This window comes from Amblyomma americanum, chromosome 9 (genome assembly GCF_052857255.1).
Source record: "Amblyomma americanum isolate KBUSLIRL-KWMA chromosome 9, ASM5285725v1, whole genome shotgun sequence".
NCBI classification, from domain to species: Eukaryota; Metazoa; Arthropoda; class Arachnida; order Ixodida; family Ixodidae; genus Amblyomma; species Amblyomma americanum.
In genome coordinates, this window is record NC_135505.1 from 20491077 (window position 1) to 20496017 (window position 4941).

Below are 4941 nucleotides of genomic sequence, written 5' to 3' on the forward strand. Positions count from 1 at the left end.
GTACGCTTTGGAAAGTCATAATTAGGTGTGAACATATAAGCAAATCACAATATCAGAAGTTTACACTGTCATGTACTCCCGCAATTAAAAAACGAAATGAAAAATTTCAGAACTTTATTGCACACCATATGCCCAGTGCAAACAAAAAATGCAGTAACTGGGTGAAATATTCAAGATATATAAAGTGTCACTATGCGGTAACAGCAGTTTTACATCTAAAGTAAACATCAAAAGTACCAAAACTATAGCATATAGGAACATTCATGAAAGGTTAGCCAGTTTCTTTTTTTCTTGTGTCTCCTTTTTCATGATCATGTTAACATGCCTGCAGTGCTGCCTCACCCGCTTGCTAACATAGCAGTGAAGCAAATGGGCCACTGTTTCTTCCTTGTGCTCATCACATGGAAAAGTAATGAAGTAGGTGTCAAGAACACCATCAATTGTGTCCCAGTAGACAGTCTGTGTGTCTGCATATGCTGAAAACAAACGTTCAGTTTGTTTCAGTAAGTTGTAAAGGTGCATATTTGGATGTATAAGTCCTCCTCTGTCCTTTGCATTTGTCAGTGCTGCCTCAGCGGTACTGCTCTTTTCTGTACTGAACGCTGACTTGCATGTAGGACAGTTCGTGAATTTCTTCATTTTCCTTGTCATGAATCCTGCTAAATAAAAGACAATGCAGTCTTCGACTTCAGTTCCTGCTCCCCCTTTCTTTTGGCTGATTATGTCACCACATTCTCAGTCGTCTACGCAGATAAGGCTATCTAGTTTCTGCTTCACATCATCTACAAAGTCAGCTGATGACGCTTTGACATGGTTTGGGCTTATCAGAGCCCTGAAATTTGATACATCTAGGAGTGGCTTTTCTCCTTAAACTACTCTGCAGCTGCCAAATTTAAGAGGCTTTAGAAGGGTGTAAATAGACAACGTCTGATACAGCTGCAAGAAAGTAGGCATTTAGGGGTGGTCATTTTGTCTTCCAGCCAGTCTTATCTTTCCGAAGAAGCGTTCAATTGGATCTTGGTTCGTCGTGCTTATTAAAACATATTTGAAATTCAAATCCTCCAAGAGAACATTACAAAGGTCTCTTGTTGATTTTAGTGTGACCCGAAGGCCCTCACAGGTACTCTTAGTGAGAAACATGTCCTTTGTTATCAAGCCGCACTCAAGTTCCTTCTCCCAGATATCAAGCCATTGAATGCCGCGGCTAATATCCCCAAGGTCTGAATTCTGCCTTGTAATGCCTTCCGCCGGAAAACGTCGGTTTAGTGCATCGAAAAGATAATTCAAAAATAAATTCCTCAGTTGCTTCACTGTCGCTAAGATGGCACACACCTTGTTCTTCGTGGAATTTAATATCCGATGCCATAGAGTGGCTGAACACTTGCGTTGCCAATTTCACACGCATTTTTTCACAAGTAGTTGGATATATGTGACTGTATGTTATTTTCGGACACACGCTGGTCCTTCTTATAAACTGCACTATAATCTTCCCATATAATTCCATTTGCCTTCCTTCTTCAGGTACCTCTGTTGCTTGAGGCGATTCCTAATACATTTAAATAAGTGTGGCACATCCGAAAAGGCGAACACCTTTCTTGTAGGGTCACTTGGGTGGGTTAACGAGTTGCAACCGTATTGAAGGCTTCCGCTTATAGCCAGTGTGCTCCACATACTTCTATTCGTCGATGCCCCATCACAAACAAAGCCGTGAATTTTGGCACAAGCTTCTTCCATGAGCGCAAGTGCTTGAAGGAGCAACTACGCAGGAACGGTGCCTTTTGTTGAACCTTTGGCAGCGAAGACTCCAATTGTTTGGGCATAGCTGTCACCAAAAGGGCAAAACATAAAAACCAGAGCATGGTCAGCAAGCTCGCCTGAGTCTTCTGTCTCTGAAGCCAATCCTACATATGACATTGTACTGGAATTGACACGTTTACTCTTGCGGACTTGCATTTCGTCAAACATTATCATACCGTGTTGTTGAAAACAGTCCTTCTTCGCCAACTTCTTCTTTAGAGCAGCAAAAAACTTGCGGTCAAAGCCAGACTGGAAGCCGAACGTCGCCATGTAACGACGTATTGTTCTGATTGTTGGCAATGTTACAATTTCATTTTCTATTAGAAATTTGTATCCTGCAGGTGATCGAATATGTAGGAGCAGACAGAGCAGTACACAGCTGTCAGAATACCTTCGGCTTTTCTTTGAATCAGCCTTTCCGGCTGCCACACACTCTTTAAAAACGAGCTGCTGAGCCTCGGGAAGGTTTGCCTCCTTAAAGAGACATTCAATAGTTTCGTCATTTAGACATTCTAGCTTTTCTTGGCACTAAGCAAGTTCTGCTTCAACTTTCTTTTTCCTGTTTAGAAGCCGTACCTTGGATTTAAAACAGGCATTTCTCGCTTTGCGTATCGTCTCAACCCTGGCCTTTTTTGATGGACTTGCTATGAGCCGAACATATCTCACTTTGCCTTTTTTCTTTTGCCTGGCATGATGGATACGGAGCACATCTTTCAGTCGTTTACAAGCCTTGCAGATTGTTCCACCAGTAAGCAGCATACACTTGTTGTGCCGCCACATTCCACAGATATCAACATATGAACACTCTGGATGGATGTTATTAAACTTTTCTTTAGAGGGGCCACCGGTGCACACATGCATGTCATGGAAACATTGTAGAGCACTTTCTACTGTACTTACAGAATTCATACTTCTGTCACTGCTCACGCTCTCGACATTTATGGAGCGGCCATGAACAAATGTCTTCACCGACAGAGAACACTTAGTGGAAGGTGTTACCTGTACTGTTTTGCGGAGATAAGCTGGGCGGTTACAGTCTCGAGTATTTGGCAAAGCCGCTTCAGAAAAAATCACAGCATGCAGTCCAAAGTTCTCGACTACTTGCACTACCCATGCTTTGCTGGGGAGCTGAATACTTGATGCACGTTCGCAAAGCAGAGAAAATGACACCGGCTCTTCTCTGCCCAGGGTGTACGAAGGTGTGGCGTTGTGCTGTTTCTTGTCTTTGCTATGTTCTGAGTTTCCTTTGGGTTCAACAGGAATCATGTTCATGCTGCTGCGTTCAGAGGAACTGGCTGCTATGCCGTCGCCTTCCGGGCTGCCAATCTAGACGAAAAAAGTCTGCAGGAAGTTAAAGGTAATGATGACATAACAAGCAAAGCTAGAATATCGAGATAAACAAGCAACTTGCAGCAACAATCTGGGATAAATAGCCCTGACAACTGCACTGGAAAAAACTTTCAGTTGGAACACTGTGAATGCAGGTTGCTGAAAAAGCTCATTTCACAATGATGCAGGTAATGGATATACTGAGATATGACAGGATGGCAAGAAAAATGACGCTGAGTATAGTTTTCTGTCGGTCAAAAAGCACGAAGTGATCGCAGTATCCAAAGCTAGTTTACCTGGCATTCTTGTCTGTCCTGAGCGAAGCAAACTGTATTGTGATGCAGTTCAATCGGGTTCCCTTCTTTCAGGTACTCTTCTGGATAACTGTAAGAGTGAGACGAACTAGCAGCGACGGTGCCGTCTGCAGCGCAGTCCTGAATCGTGCTGTCAATCTGCATGAAACAAAATTGTGTATAGAATGTTTGCAGCTATTTAAAAAAAAGCAATCGAGCGCACATAAAGCGAGTAGCTTACCTCTATTCTACTTGGTTGAGCATCACGAGGCGGTGCATTTGTTGCACCATCAAGTGCCAGACATGACATCAGAGTGGCAGAGTCAGAGTCAAAAAGCTGTCGCTTAACCTCCAAGGCTGTTTCCGGATCTGCAGGCATCATCACAGCAGGCAAGGAAGTTCGGATAGGCTGCATTGCACCGCTGTCGTCGACTTTCGGCCGACATCGCTTCGATGCTTGTGCAGGAGGTTTCCTCTTCCGCGGTGGCTTTCTGTGTCTCTCTGGCCGCGTCAGATACTTGGGACCGTTCGGAAATAACGTAGGAACTGCATGTCTGGAAAGCACAGGCGTCTTTTCCGCGTGGAGTAGCACTCTTTCATTGAGCTCCGCGTAATATGCCCGGGATATCGCGTCCTCTGCAAAATGCTTGGCGCAGACATGGTCACTGGGCATTGACATCCGGACTGCCCTAGGAATCGCACAGAGCCACTTCTCCAAACGAACATTGTCGGATGGAGCTTTGAATAGTGGCACACGCTCCGCACAAGTTCGGTAGCCCGAATTGTAGTTCGGCACGAATCACTTTCGTCCCATTGCGCAGCACTCACCAGCTGTGGGCTTGGTTGGTTGGAAGATTGGGCTACTCTGCCGACGATAGTCAAGCACAAGGTGTTGGTGAAAAATGAAGCAGCTTGTTTAAAACAGCTCAGCAGTGCAGCCGCATACACCAAAATGTCGCAAAAACACGTGCGCAGTGCCGCGCCACGCCGGACAGAGCCGCCTAGCGTGGGCCCCCCTTTCGCAGCGCCCTCTAAGCTAGCAACCGGTTGCCAAGGCACCCCCCCCCCCCCCCCCGAACATATTGTGCCCGCGAGCGGGCGGCGCTCTAGCGCGCGGCAATGAGAGAGTGTCAACACCTTGGTATGTTGTTCTTACACCATGACCCCAAGTAAGGTTCCGGCTGTATCAGTCCCAGACAGGCTGATAAGAGACTGACAATCGACTAAGAATCCGGGAGCGGCAATGCTACCGCTGGGTTTATTGTGAGCGCTTATATAGGTCGTTCTCGGTTGACGCGCAACACGGTGCGCATCACGTGCCGTATGCCGGCATGACCGAGCACGATACATCTTCCCATCTTCTTTTTTTTTTTTTTGAACAGAACAGCACAGAAAGAGCAATGCGACAAGCAATAAAATATTGAAACAACAAACGGTACTGAGATAAAGGCCACTAAGAGATCTGTTCAAAGTTGGAACCGTATGCTAAACGTCGTGGTTCAGCCGTAGTCCTTGACGATCT

At 45.6% G+C, this 4941-nt stretch overlaps 1 long non-coding RNA gene across 1 annotated transcript; it reads right to left on the reverse strand.

Moving 5' to 3' along the window:
* Positions 1–2968: 2968 nt before the first annotated feature.
* On the reverse strand, positions 2969–3765 carry LOC144104038 (uncharacterized). Its single transcript, XR_013308418.1, has 3 exons — positions 3661–3765; positions 3423–3578; positions 2969–3138 (listed from the first exon to the last, which is right to left on the reverse strand). It is a non-coding gene; the product is annotated as an uncharacterized LOC144104038 (long non-coding RNA).
* Between the last annotated feature and the right edge of the window lie 1176 nt (positions 3766–4941).